At 32.3% G+C, this 20,794-nt stretch overlaps 1 long non-coding RNA gene across 1 annotated transcript; it reads right to left on the bottom strand.

Moving 5' to 3' along the window:
• Positions 1-7,460: 7,460 nt before the first annotated feature.
• Positions 7,461-20,211, bottom strand: LOC111626297. The gene is made up of 3 exons (XR_002756865.1): positions 19,824-20,211; positions 7,679-8,168; positions 7,461-7,602 (listed from the first exon to the last, which is right to left on the bottom strand). It is a non-coding gene; the product is annotated as an uncharacterized LOC111626297 (long non-coding RNA).
• Between the last annotated feature and the right edge of the window lie 583 nt (positions 20,212-20,794).

Below are 20,794 nucleotides of genomic sequence, written 5' to 3' on the forward strand. Positions count from 1 at the left end.
AGTCAGTGAGTGAGTCAGTCATTCAGTCAGTCAGGACAAGCAATTTTATATATTTAGATATTTTCACTCATGTTCTATTTGCTGTTTGTCTGCTTATATCATTTTTGTATTTTGCTTATTTGTTGATATCTGAAGAAGGCCAATTATCAAAATAAATTGAAATGAATTCACATAATCACTGCAAAAAAGTCTCTTAATTACAATCAAATGAACAATACTTACATTTAAAAGTTATGCCAATGCAATTGCCTTCTTAACTACAAAATAGCAAACATATAATGTAGCTCAAGAATTTAATCTATAGGACTTCAAATTTTTTAGTATTGTCCTGCAATCTTATCATAATATGTGACCAGAGGGTCAGCACCTCCTCGGCACCCTGTCAGAAATGACACCACCGGGTCCCGATTGATCCGGAAACCGCGACGGTGATTTAATTAGAAAATAGGTCATGCAAGCAGTCGCGTGAATGTGCGAACGGATTCAGGATGGAGACCGTGTGGTAGCAAATGGGAAAGGATGCACGCAGAGACTAGGTTACTTAACAATCGTTTATTTTTAAAGGAAATTATATAATTATATACATTTTATACGTTATGTCATTAACGAGTTCGAATCAAGAAAAACGCGTCTAAATATGCCCGGGATCACAACAGAGAGAGTTCACGAGGTTCACGCGGCAATAAATACCTTTTGTAGAGGATGTTCCTGGAGTGATGATAGATTCTGTTGAGATATCCGTTGAGGCCAATAGTCAGTTATTTTTCTGGAAGGGTTCAGAAAGTTCTGGATTGGGAAAGTCAAGGTCAAGATGGTTGGGAAGGTTTGTACTCACCGGCGTTGTTGGTCGAAGGTGAAATCAAGTCAGAAAATTTGGTACAACACAGAGAATTTTTTTTAAAGACTTAAATCCACGAGGAGTGGGCGATGACTGACTTTTCGGCCATTAATTTTGATATCAGTACGATATTGCCTGGCTAAGAGGTCAGCAGATCACGGGAATGTGTTGTTTTCATCGCCAGGAAAATGAAGTGGAGATTTTCTCAGGTAGCTGAGGACAACAATTGTTGAGCAAGTATGGTGTCATCAATGATTGATTTTTGTTAAAGTTCGGATTCTCATACTATAGTGACACCTCGGTTTTCGTTGATAATCCATCTGAAAACAATCAGTGAAATCCAAAATTGACGAAAACTGAGGCAATTATTTCCACATGAATCAATGTAAATCCAATTAATTTGTTCTAGACACCCCAAAATACATACCAAAAACACATTTTATAGAGAATAAATATAGTGTTTAATACTAAAAACAATATGAAATTAATATAAAAGACTAATATAAAGAATAAATGAATATTTGACATGGCATTTACCTTTCTGAAGACTCTTCTTGGCAAGGAGGAGAGAGAAGGGGAAAAACGTGCGAGTTGCCCATGTTTTTGCAAAATTAACAGTGAGGTCACAGGCACGTCAACAAAATCCAAGGCAATGACAAAAACAGGCAAAATTTTCATGGAAAAAAATTGACAAAAACCAACATATTACTGTATTTTAAATGAAATAAATGTAAAATATGATTAAAAATTGCAGTCCAGCATCATGACAATATGATAAATAACTGCTCCTTCCTGGATATATTTCTATTGCTTAAGAGTTTGATAAGCACAGGATGTCTTTAATACCAATAAGAATACACATACAGTAATACCCTGAACTTACACGATAGGTGGGACCAAGTGATAACCGCATAAGTCGAATTCGCGTAAGTCAGGGTATAATTTCGCAATTTGTGTAAAATCCAAGTCAGATGTATGTAAGCTAATAAATGTTCTCGTTAATCTTATCTCTTCTTTTGATTCGTTTACGGTTGCAACAAATCACCACACAGAGTCTCTCGAGTCTCCATAGATATAACAAACACAGAAATAAATAACACAAAATAAATTGTAGCTGTGTGTCGATTCCGCGCGACACATCCGAACATGTAAGCTGAACAATAGTGTGGGGGAGTGAGTAATCAAGAGTTGCGTGGCACTCAAACAAAAGATGAATCAACGAGATTTGAAAATTGCGTAAGTTGGGGTATTACTGTATTCACTTTTGCTATATATTTATATGAAAATATACAAAATATTTCAGAACAATATCCTTAACTACATGATAACTACAAAAAATATTGATTTTGAAGAAGTTAAAGATGCAATTTTTTTTAATGAAATAAATATATTATTAATATGGAAACCAATTTAGTGTTGGGTTTTGCTCCCTGATTTCTACACTAGAATATGAAATCCAAATTCATTAGTGTTATGGTATATACATTTTCTTTAATGCTTAATATATAACATACTAAATTATAATTTTGCCAACTAGATGACAATCTATTGTCATAAGAAACCAGATTTGAATCTGATTCAATTTAATTTTTCAATCAATATTAGAGGTCAAAAGCACCATTATCTATTCCTCTGTCCCCATCTAAAGAAATAATACTATGCAGGTATTTCAATGAGTTACAAAATTCCTTAGAAAATTTCAAGATTCTGAATTATTGAATCCTAAATTTGAACTATCAATAAGCTGAGATGCTGAAATATGGCAGCATACTTCAAATTGCATTTAGAATTGTATTGATAATCAGATGATCTTTTTCCACAATCAGATGTAAAATTGTTCTGGAATGATTTGTGAAGGCTCTTAAACAGCAAATGATTTTCAAAGTATCAAATTCTCTTTCAATTATATTTTATTATTTCATATGATTTGAAATTTAATCAAAAATAAAATTCCTTAATCAGTATTAAAATAGCATAAAACTGTTCAATTGCATTGTTAACTTTAAATATGAAATTGGCCAAAATTAGCCAAGGGAGAAAGTTGTTTTATTAGTTTTGCTATACAAGTTCTTGTAGCCTGACAGGTAAAAACAATTTTATCTCCAGGTACAAAGAAATTTTCAGAGCTTAAGAGAAAAACTGACATTAAATCTTACTTTAGAAAATTGTCAATTATTTCAATAACATAACTCAGAATATTGCATTTTTATATTGTTCCAACCAATGAATGTCAAATCTTAGAATGTTAAGTCCATTTACTTGATGGCCTGTTGTATTAGCTGAATTAAATTGATCAAGCTGTCAGATTGGAAATATTAGCTTGGATAAAAATTTAATTACCTTAATTACAGTTGGAAAATTTGTTTCAGGATATGATACATAACTAAACAACTGATTGATGTTAAAAACTACAAACTTTTATTTTTAAATATTGTATTTAAAAAAATACAAGTCGTATACTTAGGGAATTTATTTTCTGTAACAGAATATGAATTATTCAAAATTATAATTTTATAGCAAATATAAAATTTCCTAGAAAGTTATACTCTTATTGCAAAATTACTTTTGTGTGATAAATGTCATTAGCATTAAAAACACTATAAAAAGATCATGTTGGGCATATTACAGTAACAATCAATTTGTGTCATTAGCTTTGGCATGAAATTACTTGAAATCATGCCTATTCAGATACCAAGTTTTGCAACTTCTTAAAAACAAAAACAAAACAATTAGGCCAAGTAGTTCCATTTCCTGAACACTGGGAGTTTGGTTGTGGGTTTACATCTTGCCAAGATGGGCTGACCACATGGAGTTTTTTCTGGATTTTCTCAATGTCTGTAATGCCTAAATAGGGGCCAGTTACCCTTAAAAAAGACCTCCCAGAAGGCAACCCCTTTGCTATCACCAAGTGTTTTGTTGGCGTAAACTAAAACAAACAACCAACCTTAAAAAATAACCAATTGTAGATAGATTTTTAAGATTGTTTAGATTTAACCTAAACAAGATATGAATATTGTTTCTTGCAAATGCAATCAGAATGAATTGGAACTCTTTTCATGCAGTAGCATAACTAGGGTCTATGAGGGCAGGCCTACTGATTTTTTAAAAGTAAATACATGTCAAAGTCAATAAGTATAAGAAAAATTTTGAAACATACATACTTGTATACCAGGCATAAAAAAAAGGCAATTAGCATTTGTGATAGATGATAAAACCTTAGTAAACATAGGTTGAAAACTGACACACTGATGGCATTACCTGACATATAATCTGATTAAAACTGTTTTTTTCAATATTTATTCAACAACTTGTGAACAGTCTGTCTACCTAAAGCAGTTTACTGAAATAATGATGCAAAGATTTACTCATTTGAAAAATTTTATTTTAAGCATTCTATTAATAAACATTTTTACAAGACATTATTGTGTTTCAACATTTGGTATTATCAATAAAACCTTTTCTTCAGTTTTCAAACTAATTGTAGACTTGTAGAAAATACTATAGACTGGAGTTTCACATTACTTTGAAATTCTTTCTACATATTTTGTAAATTTATAACAATTTTTGGAAGCAATATTAACTTTATATATTATTGACAGTTAATTAGAAATTTAGACAGAATTTAGAAAAATGCAAATAAAAAATAGTTATAAGCTGGCAGATGGCATGATTATGAAATATTTTAAGTGCTATTTTGTTTATCATACAGCAAGAACTAAATTTTGATGCTTCACAGAATGTTTGATGTTTTTGAGATTTTTAGATTTAACTGGTAATACATTAAATGCTCTTTCTCTATTGGAGAATTCAACTTTTTTTAGTAAAAAACATACTTCCAATCAAACATTTCTTGCTAGTGAATCAATGAATAAGACCAACATAACTTTGGTAATATTCAAGTGGTAATTTAATATAATTCAGATATATAATGCACACATTATATGTCTGTTTCCATGTGCACAATTTGTCATTGTCAATAAATACTAATTGAATTTTTTGGTCATTTTATTGTTGATACATGCATTATTTTTAATTTTAGCACTAAGTTGAGCCACTGAAAACTGTTAAAGATACTTCTGTTATTATTTAACTAAAAAAAGAAAAAAATCTATATTTTGAAAATTAAATTTAACATTTTTATTTATTACATTACACAAGTTTCTTAAAATTCAAGATTACTTTAAGACAAAATCTTCAGGCCATTCGAATATCTTAGGAAAATTTTTTAACTCTTCTTCTGAATAGTCTTCTAATTTTTTTGGTACAATTTTTAATTGTTGTATGTGATCACTAATATTATTTAGAATGTTTTCAGGAATTTTATCATCTGGAAATAAATGTAACCTTTCCATCCTATTATGCCTCAGAAGACTTCTTCCACATGCTTTATAGACAGCTTTCCAAAGTACTTTGGTTTGATCTTTTTGATGCAGCTCCCAAGCTGATGTCCAAGATGCTCCACCAGCATATCGAGTATGATGATAATACATCCGATATTTCCATTCTAAGTCTGGCATTGCTATATCTTTTGTGTTGATTACCACCACATGATCTCCAACATCACTCAATGGATGATAAATGGGTTTGTGCTTACCAGCCAAATAAAATGCTATTTTTTCTGCTGATTCAAAAGGGTTTTGCCATTTGGCATCATAAAGATACCATAAACGTGCAAAGACAGACCACTGTTGTGCTCTCTTATATTGGGATAATTTATTTACTGTAAAAGAAAATCAGATATATAAATATATAGATGACTACAGATATATGAGTATAAAAGAAAAAAAAAAATATATTGTATCCAGAATTTTGCAATTTACAGACAGAGGAGGAAAAATTTCATCTTTACATAAAAGAAATTAAAAGGAAAAATACATTAAAGCCAAGAATTTTTTAGAAATTGATAAAAATTATGTACTTATTTTATGTCCTATTCAAAGTGCTCAATTTTGAACAAAAAATATAAAATACACAAATTTAACTCAAACTAATGACATAACTACTAGACTCCGAATCAGGCCGCCATCTTTGAAGCAAATTGAACTTGTGTCTGTTCTAACACTTTAAGGTAGAAAGCTGTGTAACTGCAGGAAATACCTAAATATAGATACAACAACCGTTCACCACATAAATACACAATTTTCATGACTAAATTTGAAGAATTGATAAATAATAAATGAAATAGTCAAAATGCTCTGAAAAATATTAAACTAATAGTAAATACTAGTAGTTACATTATTAGTCATATTGACTGAACATTTCGCCAAATTATGGAATAAAAACACAAGAAATATATATGGTCATCCTTGACTTGGTTCCTGGAGTTTTGTATGTAAATAGATGAGTGTCTACACTGGATAATATATAACCATTCATATGAATATTTGCAAATGCAGCAACCCATCAATAAACATAATTTATTAAAATGAACAAGTTTGGTGTACATTTGTCTTACAGAAATACCATAATGAGCCTGATTACTGTTTGCACATACAGTGGGTGATCGGTTAATGAACACTTTCATGAAGGATTTTTATGTTCAGACAACGAACACAATCAGATAAACACCTCACAGAACAAATAAAAGAAAAAGCGATGTAAAATAATGAATACCGATTATTCTTCCCTTGTCTTCAGACAATTCAAAACTTTTTGGAGCGCAGGAGACATTGACACTCAACCTGGTATATACTGATCGGAGAGTATTCCTCCGAACTTTGAAACTCTCCCATGTAATTCTAGCCTTTTATTTTTCTGACAGAAACAATTTTTTTATAGTATTCACGACACTGTCGAGCAGGTACTCATTAAGTTTTGCGTCAGTTTTTATTTTCGAAAGGTGAGAGTGGGCATATGTCTGATGTCTGTTGTTGCTGGGCAGTAAGGCTTGAACGGGTCTACAGTAGACTGCAGTTCAATCTTATATAAGAAAGACACTGTATTATCAAAAAGACTCAAGCAGCTAAAAGAGTAACAAAAATCACACCTGAGAAATAATGAACATTGAAGGGCTCATAATGGAACCTGAAATGGATCTGATGACAGAAGAACACCAAGAACTCTTGAATGAAAAACATCAAGAAACTCAGCAAGATATGTTTTCTTCTGAAAAAGAAAATTAATGTCGATATCTGCTATTAAACATTATTTTGAAGAAGTGGGATAGTGTCAGAACAATGGTCTTAGAATGGCATCCAAACCAGGTTGAGGTAATAGGCTTAGGGATTTCTACAATTACAATGCTATTAATTACTTCTGAAAAATCTTGAAGAAGAGAGAAAAGCAATCGACATTAGACAGACAGATTCTTTAACCCACCACAAATGGAAAAAACATGACTAATAAAAATGCAAGACTGTGTGTGTGTATATATATATTTATTATTACATATAAATAAACATAGTAAGAAAGTATATATTTTTTATTTTTTGGGGTCTCCAGAACGAATCAATCAAATTCCCATAAAAACCTATTATAAAAACCTGGTAAATTGATAATCGGTTAATGAACAAAGTCTTGGAATGGATTATGTTCATTAACCAATCACCCACTGTATTATGTAATTGAATAGTGAAGAAACATTGGAGCAATTTTATCAATACATAGTGTATTCATTACCAAACTCAGCACTTTTGAAAAGATGATCATCTTGGTGAGAGAGATGCAGTTTCTTTACCAGAATTAATATTTCAACCTGCAAATAAAGCAGAAGATTGTTTTGTCTTTTCAAACTTCCTTCACACAGATGTCTGAGCACTTCTTCACTGCAACAGAGCAAGTGGGTTATATCTTTGCTAGCATACAATAATCAATAGTTAACAATCAATTATCATTTCTTACATTCAGTACATCTCAATTTCCATTTTCAGTTCTTCCGTTAGTCTTTCAAAGTTGATAATCTTGTTCTATGCTCAAAGTTGTTGACAATTTCTCAATTTGCACTGCAGAGCAGTACACTTTTCCCTATAGTCTGCCATTTTCCATATTGACTTTTTAGGACTAGGTACACAGTATTGATGATCTGATATGTTGGGTCAGATATTTGAGCTTTATCTTGCTGCTGCTGCTGCACACTTTGATCATCATAGATATCATCATCTATGTTAGCCAAAAATGTTCACTTTACTTTGTGGCACTACTGGCTGTCTCCATAGAGGTTGAGAAAAATCAAATTTTGTAGGTTTTACGCAAATAGGTATATCTGTTCTGTCTGTAGAAACAATTAGGCTCAACGTGCTGACTACAAAGAACACTATTATTGCTTGGATTCCATTTGTCATGTCATATTGCTGTCAACGTTTGACCAAAGTATTGCTTGTTTTTAGGAAACCTGTCAATAAAATATCAAGTAATTGTTTTATGTACAAAAAAGATACCATATCATTAGTTGGCAATCAAAATCTCATAACTCTAATATTTGGTCAAATTTGAATTATGACATTAGGGAATGATAAAACATGTTTCATATCATCTATAAAAATTTCTTAGATACCAAGCAGAGTTGCCAGATTTCCAAAACGGAAAAATGGGACATGTATACAGTAGAACCTCGAAAACTCGGCTCTCGATAACCCGGCACTCCGGATAACTCGGCCACACCCTGCCAGGGCAAAAAAATCCTTAGTTAATTAATTTTCATTATAGACTGCTTTATAAAAGTATAAAAGCTCTCATAAAGTTTTTTTCTGAGGTCTGTCTTATCAGGTAAATTACTGTACACAGTGTATTCATTAATTTTCATTTTCATGTAGTAAAGGCTTTATGCCTTCATAAATACGTTTTTTTCCTTTGTTTAAGGGTATTTGGGCAGTGTATTCTCTGTTGTATTCTCAAGCAAACAATACATACAAGTACAGTACAGTATTTTCTGAGGAAACACGCATACTTATCCTTTTTTAACCCCATTCCCGATAACCCGGCATTTTCACAAACTCGGCCACCCTTCGGTCCACATTAGGCCGAGTTTTCGAGGTTCTACTGTACTCAAATTTTTGTTTTAATTTCCCTGACTCTTACAGTATGGCATATTGACAAAATAAAACAGCATTTGAGTTTCTATGCACATGTTTTGCTTCTCCAATGTTTTAATTAGTTATTTTTTCTAATTAACAGTTATATATCTTTTATAATTGCCAAATTATTAAAATTAAAAAGTTTTATAAAAATTCTGTTATTAATCCACAACCATCAATCTACAAGGTTTTGAAAAAAAAGATAAAAAAACCAATTATTTTTTATTATACAATAACAAATTCTATATCATCAATGTACAAAAGTATATATTTACAAATTTATCTCTTAATAAATTTTCTGAACTTTATAAAATATTGATAAACTGGAAAAAATCAGAAATTGTTTTGTTATGAAATCAAAATTATTACAATGAAAAATGATAAATAATACCATTTAAATTACTTATCATTTTGTGTACTTTGTAAATTTTTGGGAAAATTTTGTGTATGCTTAGGAAGAAATTTTGGGTCCTGAAAATATTTTGCATCCTTTTTCATAAGTTGTATTTGCACCACATTACTTCTTGCTGCCTGTAGATGGCTACACTTAGTCACGCTTATTGTCAGAAAAAAAATCAACAAGGCAGCCAAGGAAGCAAATTGCCTGACTGACAATTTTTAACAAATTCCCTAACATTCCATGACTTTCCATATGTGTAGGAACCCTGTATATATTATGTAGACATCAGTGGCATGCGGTGACATTTGATGATAAAGAAGCTGTCATCTGTCATCGGCCCTGGATAGAATCATTGGAAGTGTTATACAATATTTTGGTGTGTAGCATCAATGAGTTAAACAGCATAAGGTTGGTGCTCCGTAAAGTGCATGCACAAATGCCTGTAATCTGACTGCTTTACACAATTCAAATATTTTTGCCATGGAAGCTACCCAATATTCAATAATACAGCACTTCCATTGGGAATAGGCATGTACAAATTTATTTTTGAATATACAATAGCAATCTTATCATTGTTTTTTTACACACAGTATAGAAATTTGTAATAAGATAAACAATGTGGTTATAATAAAATAATTTTAATTAATTCAAAGTATGTTAAAATATGAAGATAATTGTGCAATATGTATTTATATTTTAGAAAATACAAGGGAAGCAGTGCTTCCACAGCTTCCATGTATGGCATGCCACTGGTAGAGATGGAGATAAATTTATTCTAAATGATATGGAACATATCTAAACATTACAAAACAGTAAATTGCATGCTTCTAGCCTTGTATATACTATTATTTTAAAAATCTATAACGTCTTTAGGGCTTATCATACATAGAGGCCAAATTTTCACACAGTGAACTGTGAAATTCGAAGTTCATATAATTTCATAAAAGAAATTAATCCTTTAAATTTTTGATAAATTCCTTTAACTAGAGGAAGTTGCACCTGCAGAAACGAAATTTGAGATGCATGAGAAAAGTATAAATCTTTCTACTTAAGTATAAACATTCTCACGATCAAACCATGTATTGTTTACAATTACGGGCGAAATTCGTCATATTGTTGTCATTCTATCGCCACCTTTAACCTCACACCTGCTAAAACAAATCGTCACCTAACGAATGTTCCCACCACAAAACGTATAAAAGCCCTCCTCCTTCTTCAATCGGGGGAGTTGCTAATCGAACGAACAACGACGAAGATGAACCATATCTTCCCTTTTGTCTACTGTACGACCTTAATTGGAAGACCATGCACCGCTTTTTGGACCCATTAAGGCAGAAGGAGCCATCTGATATTATCACAGAGGTATGACATCTTATTGTAAACTCTCTCTCTCATCTGCGAAGTCTAAGGAGTTTTGTAAACTTTTTATTTAGTTAGCTAATTAAATAAACTGTTGTTTTGTTTTAAATGGTGTTGTTACTCGACTTTGCCAACGTCTTATCATCGACCCCTCCGACTCTCTTCCACTCACGTAACGCATAACCAAATGTTACTACCATCCCTGACAAAGTAGGTCACCGACCTGTGGCCAGAAGGAGAGGACTCCTCTTACTTCCCGGTGGCTTACAGAACCTTGGTATACGACCTTAATCCGTTTCTGATGTTTGGACCTACACCGAACCAACCTTTCCCCATAAGAAATAATATAAAAATTATTAATCCGTTCTCATGTAAAAAAAATGGCTGGCTTTAAACACCTTGCTTTCCTGGCTAGTTCCTGCTTGATTTTTCATGAGATCAGCATGTATCTTTTTAGCTTTCTCGCAAATAATTGCTTCTGATATGCTGTCTCTAGCACACTGTTTTTCAGTTATCCAAAACAAAAGCAATTTCTCAACATGATCTAATGTCTTCGATCTCTGTTTAGAAATTGATTTAATTAACCCCTTTTGCAATGTTAGCAGATTTAATAATGTCTTTATTTTTCACAATTGTCGATATCGTCATTCTTGAAATAAGGTATGCAACAGTTAAAATCTCGAACACGTATGCCACCTTCATATTTCTCAACAATCTCTTTTTTCAGTTTCATTGTGATTCTAGTCATTTTTTTAGTTTTCTGTTGCTTTTCATTTGCCTTTTTGCAATTCATAATTAATAAAAATAAAATTTTACTTACAAATTAAAATCAGAAGAAATTTAACAAAGTTATAAACTGTGGCACCACAAACATCTAGTCTGGTCTAGTACACCAATAGTGCTACTTGTTCATAGATGGTGCATATAATTGAATTAAGTCGTATACCAAGCAAAATTTGTTTCGTCCAAACAGGACGTATTCCGAATTTGATGTATTCTAAAGCAGACGTATACAGAGGTACCACTGTATTTTGAAATTAGTAAATTACAAAACATATTTGAAACATTGTTAATCCCTAATTTCTAAAATTTTGACAAATTTTGAATTTAAATTATATAGTTTTTCATGACTATGCTCAGTCTTTAGTTGGATTACATATGCAACAGTTTGGCATATTAATATATGAGTGAACTCTTAGTGTCTCTTAAGAGGACTTTTTTTCCAATGCTTGGGCCTAATTATAAAATTCAGAACATGACTTATTTTTATTTACTAGAAGTTGCAATAAGCTTTCCACTATACTAAAGTCTAGGTAATTTTGTTCTTTGACCACTTAACAGTCATCATAGAAAATATTCATTCCACATGTGAATTGTGTGCAGGGATGCTGAAAAGATATAAACAAACTCTGAATAATGACACTTAAATTCACAATTCTGAAAATATGTTTTCCTCTTCTGCTGGCTAGACATTGCTCTCCATCTCTGGTGTTTTTCTGCTCATTTTCCACAAATTCAAGAAGATTCATGTATTGGCTGGAAATATCATTATTGTGAATTTCCAAGTTTTTCTCAATCTAAGCAGTGCATGTTTCTTCCACCTCTTGCCAATTAAGAAGCATAAACAGTTTATATTTCATTCATCCAATTCATCAGATAATCATAACCAACTTTACACAACATTCTTGCTTCAGCCAAGAACTGCTCAGCCAAGAACTGCCAGAAATGTCTTCTGACTTTAAAATGTTCTTTACGCCAATAGAAAAAAAAATTCATTTTATAGTGTTCATTGATAATCTTCTTTGTCTTTGAGTATGGACAAAACTTCAATAATGCTTTGTTTCTATTTTCTTTATATGAAATACATGAACAAAGCTGTGTACAAAATACAAATAGGTTTCACTTAGGAGAGAAGAAAGAAAAATCAACTAAATTACAGGAGCATTTTCTTGCGAGAGGAAGTTTCAAAGCATCAAACAACTTTGATACTCTTTCAAGGGCATAGTCAATGAAAGTCAATGTGTCTTGAAATGAGAGAGAACTGTTTTATAGTGAATTCCCACAAATTCACAAAATTTTCTTCAATAGTTCATTCTGTACAATATACATTGAAAAGTGAGAAAATATTTTCATTGCTATAACTTCAACATCTATTGACAAAATATCTGCAGTGGTATGCATGGTATTATGCAAAAAATGAGTAGGGCAGCCAATCCTCTCCATGGCATCATTTAAAGAACCTTTCAATTTAAAGTAAACATTGTTGGTTCTGTGCCACTCTAAATTAACCATAAGAAATTTTTTATAAAAACACTTCCAAATTATAATTACTTGTACATTCATATAGAACACCTAAGAATGAGGTATAAAATACTGTGCAACAAGAAATATTTTTTGTTACCATGATTGGAAGCATCAGTGAATGGAAATAGAATAAAACTTTCCTTTGTTGTTTATATTTATTAATAACACCTTTCATGGAGCTTGAAGCGATTACATGTTTTATCAAGCATGTAGAATTGTAAGGAACCAAGTCTGAGCTTTATTTTTATTTTACTTTTATTTTGCTTTCATTATATTTTGTTTGGGGCTTATGTTTAGTTAAGACGAAGGTTTCCTCACCATTCACCTTAGTAACTTAAAAATAGAAGAAAAACCAACTCACCGACGAAAGAAAAGCGCCGTAGAAAAACTCGCGCACACTTGCGCTTCCCAAGCGGAAAAAAGTAAGTCCGCACCGAGAAAAAGGGGGGGGAAGACCCCACAACCCAGTTAGGAATCGCTAAACCTTAAAAGAATAAAGCATCCCGATAATTGTTAAAAAGAATAATGTAAAAGGTTAGCGAAGTATTGTCGGAAAATAATCTGCCAGATAAACAAGAAAAATTTAATGTTACAGATAAGTATGTAAATGAGGAGAGTGATCTCATTCAGAATTGTGACGTCACCTCACACTATAAAGCCTCTAACTCAAGTGAAAACGAACGAGGTGAATTCCTGATAGCAACGAGCTTTGGTGAGCTCCGTAGCAGTGAACGAGAGAGGTGTCCGATAGGATTTTGAAGTTATTCGATTTGTGGATCGACGATTATAGAAAGTCTTGAGAGTTTGAGGAAATAGGTTCCTAGTATATTGAGGTGACGATTAGGATCTTTAATTTATAAGAATTATTGTTTATAAGTTAATTCTTTGATTTTGTCGAATTCCAAAGGGGAATAGAATTAAGTTAGAAATAGATTGATTTGAGTTTGTCGGATTGATTCTTGTTGAATTTCATTGAATAAATTATTGTTTGATTTTTACTAAATACTGTATATAGTTTATTAATAGAAGTTTAATTAAATATTTGATTTTGTTATTGACAAACTTTGTCATTATTTAATTCGGTGCACGCTTAAAGTCCAGGCCTGGCACACTAACGCGAATCCGCGTAAAGTACCCGTTAGGGAACGGCTATTTCCGGCACACAGTAGTGTCGATAATCGTTGGAAAGTCGGAAAAATAATATAGTACTTTACAGAATGTGTTCTAGCACTACCAAAGTTTGTGTTTTAGGGTTTCAATATACCAGAAAATGTCTGCCTTTCCACTGTGGGTGATACTGAATGTAGACACACAATTTACATGAGACTTCATGTTAGTTGTCACTTCTTGCAATAAAATTCACTGTTTAGAACAGTAATTGCTATAAGAACACTTTCTTTTTGGCATGACACAAGTAAAAGAAAACTTGACAGCATGAAGTCCTGAATTTTACCAACCCATTCTGATTCTGTTGATCAAACAAAAGCAATAAACAAGTGATAGTTATTGGCATTTTACAAAATTATGAGTTAATGCTTGAATTTAAACACCTGCATTGATCTTAACGACAAATACATAATCCATTGTTGCCACTTTAGACTATTCACTATACTAATATTTAAAGAAATGTTATATTTTCCAGTTTTATTCCAATGATTTATATCCAACTTGATTAAAGTGTTAGAAATTTCTTGTTGATAAGACTGTCTTGTTTATAAAATCATACTGCCGTTTTATATTACCAGCATAGAGGTATGAAGGAGTACATGTCAAGAGTTGATATTTGGCACACAGTATTTGTGTCCAAATCATTTGCAAATAAAAAAAATCCAGACTTGTAGGTAGTCAGGGGACCGAGAACATAGTCAAAATAAAATCCAAGATGGAGACCCTCTTCTACAAACAGACAAAACAGCACCAAAGTCAGGTGGGGAGAATACCATCCACAGTCATTCTAAGAAGTGAACTCTGACCTTAGGACTGAACAGGTAGTTTCTTCTATGTTAAATAAAATTTGTAATCTAATTTTATAAATTTGGGAGTGCTTCAAATCTGATGTTAAAACGGTTTTATGTCGTTACAAGTGGGTTTTTTTAACATTATCTAGTATAGTAAAACCGTGGGACTGATAAAAATTTGACGTGTAGGGCAGAAGGCACCACCACGTGACCTTCGCCATTTGACCTCACTTTGCTCCTAAACTCTAACAAGGAGAGACATCTTTTTACTTCATTTATTTAACCTTTCAATTCGACAGCCGTGCCAATCTTGGATTTATATTATATCTCGACACTATTGTAAATATCGTGTAGCCGATCCAAATTAAGTAAATTATTTGACTGGATCATTTCTTCAGTTAATTTTTACCAGCAGAACATGTGGTTGAGGTCAACATGGACATCACGGACAAGGTAGGACGTGCCACGTACAGATTTTAGATGCCATGACACTAAAGATGTTATATTAGGGTTGTCGTTAAATCCAATGACGTTATAATCGGGTTAAACTGTATATTATTCGTGCAAAATAAAAAAATAACTTTGGATGATACAATAGCCACTCGGTAATTCTGTTGGTCACGTGCAACAGGCTTTTGCTGGCGTTCGAAATATCTTGAATCCACACGACTAGCAGCGCATGTGTTGAGGTGCGATCGTACTAATTGTGCGACTCTTGGCGCTTTTTGCTGTTTAAACGCTGGTATAAAGTAACCCATATTTCGGGCAAGTCGAGTGTGGGGACGTTGCATGCATCTGTGGTCATTGGAATTACCGAACGCTATAATTTAGAAATTGACAAGAAAAATTTTTCCGTTTTCTACTTGAAACACTCTGCACGTTCTAATTTTCAAATTTGTTCTTTTTTTGCCTGAGGACGACGATATAATACTCGTCGAAAGTACTTGCGATATAAGAAAAACGCTGAACTCAGTGCTTTTTACCAAGAAGCTATACAATTTTGGCGTGAGTTTTATTGTTTTATTTATTTATCTATTTCTAAAAAAAAAAACAATAGCCACGATTATTTTTTTCAAAAACGGGAAATTTTCGTTATGCATCGACAAAAATTTAACCTGGGCCATCACACAATGAAAAGAAATTTTGATACTGGATAGGGTATACCTGGATACGTTAATTTCACCGAAAATGCATCATGGATGACCTCGTGGTCGTGGCCGGCAAAGTTTGAACAATCGTGCTCAAAACCAGCGATAGCAAAGAAAATTGGAAAATGAGAACAAGACCCGATTGAGCAAAGTGATTCCGCTTAGTAGTGAGTCTCCGAGACATAATCTTGTCCCAAATATGGTTTTGCCGTTTTACTTGTTTAGTATAAAATGATTTTGAAATTTTAATTCCTCATTTCTCTTTTGCTAAATACAGGATAAGTGGGCATCCTGGCAGAATTTGCCGGATACTAGAACATTTCCTAAAAAATGGGGACAGTTCCAAATTTATGGGACATCTGGCAACCCTAGTCCCAAGTCAAACCTACTTCAATACGTAAAAAAAAAAAAAAATAATCAACATAGGGCAGTGGTTCTCAAAGCAGGTGCCTCAAGTACGCCACAAGGGTGCCCCAAAATTTTTAAATAATTAAATTAAAATTACTTAAAATAATTGAATTAAAATATTAAATTAAATAAATAATTAAAACAATTATAAAAAATGAATATTGGTTTTTCTACTAATCTTGTTACGTCGCCACTTGTCTCAGTGACTCTGTAATTGGCGACACGTAAATACTAGAAACAAAACGAACTAGTTACTAGTTGTCTGTTCTTCTGTTCCTGTAACGAGTAGAGGTGTAATATAAATGTGTTGAATGCAGTAAGTAGTTGTTTTTATTATTGTTATATGTTCAGACAATAACGAAAAAGCATCATATACAAATATTTTTTCTTCTTTACAGCAAGAAAAAATAAATTATTAACTTGTAATTAAATTTTATAATAAAATATTGAAGTTAATTATGTCGTTAAATATCATGAATAATTTTTTCATTAAAAAAAGAAAACGTGAAGATTCTAATGATCAAGAAGTGGTTACTGGTAGCAAAGCTAAGGAATCAATTAGCACTAGTAAATCATCAAAAATTGAGAGCGCTATTAGTGAAGATTTGACTATTTTTAATGTTGAGCAACAAACAAGCACTATTGAAACAAAAGAAACAGAAACAGTAAGTTCTCGTAAAAATGTTGCATTAAAAAAGAATGTAAAAACTTGCTTATATCAAGACAGTTACCTAAAAATGGCATTTACCTGGTGTGGTGATAAATTAATTCCCAGACCAAAATGTATTGTGTGTAGTTTGATTTTATCAAATGAAGCTATGGTTCCCAGTAAATTATTGCGACACTTCTCCACAAAATATGATCACTTGTCTAGAAACCTCTTGAATATTTCAAAGATCTGATAAAATTACAAGAAAAACAAAGTAAAAGTTTTGTAAAAAAAAATATACAATTGCTGACCGTGTTCAAGAAGCCAGTTATTTAGTCGCAGAAATGATAGCGAAAGAAATGAAGCCTCATACTATTGGCGAAACTTTGATTTGCCCGGCCTATACAGCAATTGTGAGAACAATTTTTGGTGCTGAAGCAGAAAAAATAAAAATGATTCCTTCGTCAAATGACACTACGAGTAGACATATTAGTGATATTTAAAAATCAGTTATAAATAAAATAATCGAATCGAAATTATTTAGTTTGCAGTTGGATGAGTCAACTGATATCGGTGGTAAAGCACAATTACTTGCCTTCACTCGATTTATTGAAGATGATGAAATTTTGGAAAGAATTTTTATGCTGCAAGGAATTCGAAAAAACTACGGCGGGAAAAAATGTTTTTGATATCATGAACACATATTTTAATACAAATGATCTATCTTGGAAATCTTGCGCCCCTTAAATGATTGGAACTATAAAAGGATTTGTTTCATACGCTAAAAAGCGAAACGAAAACACTAACAACTCACTGCTTCATTCATCGTGAATCATTGGTAGCAATGACAATAGGCTCTGAACTCAAAAGAGTGTTAGAAGAAATCATTAAAATGGTTAATTATATCAAAGCTAGACCATTAAAATCGCATATATTTGCAAAACTATGTGAAGAGATTCAATCTCATCATAATAACCCACTTCATACCGAAATGAGATGGCTTTCAAAAGGTCGCGTATTAAAGAAGAAATATTAATATTTTTTCAACATGAAAACAAACCAGAATTTTGTGTATTATTACAAAATGATTCTTGGTGTTCCAAACTAGCTTATTTAACAGACATATTTGATCACCCAAACAAGTTAAACTCAAGCATGCAAGGTAGAAATGAAAATATTTTAATATCTATACTAATATTATAAAGAGGTAATGTTTGTATGTAAGTTTGTTTGCAGCAGGTAATCTCCAAAACTACTCATCCGATTTCAAAAATTCTTTCACCAATATTTAGAATGGAACTTCAGGGTGGACATAGGCTGTATATTATTCCGTTAAACATTCATATAAATTAAATGATATCATCTAGGGTTAAGGCTTTTATGTCCAACAGATGGCGCTACGAGTACGACGCCCTAAGTTTGCTTTTCTGTGAGGCATTATGCTTTTCTGTGAAAATGAACTAAAGCGGATCATCATCTATCTATTTATATAAATAAAAATGTAATGTTCGTTTGTTTCTACTGATTCCTTTGAAATTTTGACACAACGCTGCATTCGAATACGCACGTGTTTTCACATAATATACATGTCGAAATCCCCCCCGGGAGATGGATGGGATTAAGGCTTACCGTAAATAACTCTGCTTCTATTTATACTATTTTAGATGCGGGTTTTTGCATTTTTTATTGCGTTTTAATAGGGTACGTCAAGAGAATGTACACTAAGAAGAAATTTTTCGAAAAATTTCCCCCCACGGGCAAAGTGTTATAAATTTATAATAGATACATTTTGAGCCACAACAACGCGTGGCAGGGTCTGCTAGTCTGTAGATAAAATTAAAGGTTTTAAAGATAAAATTAAAATGCGGAAGATAAAAGTAAACGCAAATAATGTAGAAATGTTTATTCAAGTTGCCAAAGGAAAATGTAACAATACAAATTTGCAAAAACTTATTTACAGTCATTTAACGTCATTAGAAGAAAAAATTAACCATTATTTACCTGACATATAAGTTGATTTGTACGAATGGATTCAAAATCTTTTTATAGAGACATCATCAGAAATAAGTTCAGTCTTGCAGAAGCCGAAGAATTAATCGATATACGTAATGATCGTACGTTAAGATTGAAGCATTCAGAAATGAGTCTGAATTCATTTTGGATAACAATTATGAAGGAATATCCCAATATAGGATTCAAAGCACTTAATATTTTATTGCAGTTTTCCACATCGTATCTCTGTGAAGTGGGATTCTGTACACTCGTAAATATTGAAACAAAGAGAAAAAGACTTGAAAATTAGATGAGGATATATCTCTCAAAAATATGATCTAATATCAAGGAAATATACAAACACCATCAGGCGCTTCACATTTTATCACCAGATACCTTTATAATAATAACTTTTGTTTTGAATGTTTTTGTGTTGTTTGGAAATAAACTTACTTACTTTAAAAAACTTTTATTTTTTTCAAAGACTTCTCATCCTTCATATCTTTACTAACAATAAAAAAGCAAAAAAAAGAAAGAAAAAGAAAAAATAATAATAATAGGGGTGCCGTGAATTTTGTTTAATAATTTCAGTGCGCCACCAGACAAAAAAGTTTGAGAAACATTGACATAGGGTATTAATGGACTTCTGAAGGAAGTTTAATGTTTCTCCTGAAAAATTTCTTCAAAAGGAATTACAAGATTTTGATTGAAAACTAACAATATAGCATCAGAGCAACTTTCTATATCTAACTTACCGATGAAATGTAATACCAGATTCTTTTTTATATCTTGCTCTACAATTAACTGCACAGCAACTCAGTGGCATTCCTGTTATGCTCCTGTGATAATTCTGCACACACGAGTCTAAATAAATAACTATTATACCAGAAATAGATACTATAAGACAGCACGCAACATTGTCCATAGCATATGCACATTTTGCCTTAGTCCGTGATGGTGGCACTAGTTTCTACGTTAACTTTTATTTGGGGTCTAGTAGTTACTGTATATCTGTGCAGATAAGACAATAGTTGAATCATAAAAAAAGACCCCCAAAATCTGGGGTCGTCTTATAGGACAGATTAAAAAAAAAAAATAAATTGAAATTTATATAAATTAAAACCATTATAAAATAAAACAAATCACTCACCAATGTATTTAAAATCCTGCAAAATCCTCACATTTATCATCTAAGGCAAATAGCTCCTCAAGTACATCCTCACTTTCATTGTTGAGAAGCTCGTCATATGGGTCCAATTCTGTACCTAGTGAGTCAATTTCTGCTTCGTCATCAGTATCCCATAACAAATCATCCTCAGTGCCATCCATGGCATTAGAAATTCCACACTTTTTGAAGGATTTGATCACTGTTTCCACTTTCACTTTTTCCCATGATTTGATCACGAAATCACACAGCACATCAAGTGATGCAGCCCGCAAAGCTCCACCTTTCGTATACGACTTTTCATCAATCATCATCCAGTTATTCCATTGTTCACGCATATGATCTTTGAATGGTTTAATCAGAGAGATATCTAAAGGTTATAGCATTGAAGTTAAACCACCCGGTATAAAAGCACATCTTAGTATTGTTCTGTGCTAAGCAATTCTTAGTGTTCTCAGTAACATGACTGCCAAACATATCCCACACCAACAAACTGTGATGATTTTGTAGAGCACCTGGTTGCCTTTGCCACACATTTTCCATCCACAATTTTACACCCTT

The sequence above is a fragment of the Centruroides sculpturatus genome, unplaced genomic scaffold (assembly GCF_000671375.1).
Source record: "Centruroides sculpturatus isolate CEXI.00-Female unplaced genomic scaffold, Cexi_2.0 scaffold182, whole genome shotgun sequence".
Taxonomy (NCBI): Eukaryota; Metazoa; Arthropoda; class Arachnida; order Scorpiones; family Buthidae; genus Centruroides; species Centruroides sculpturatus.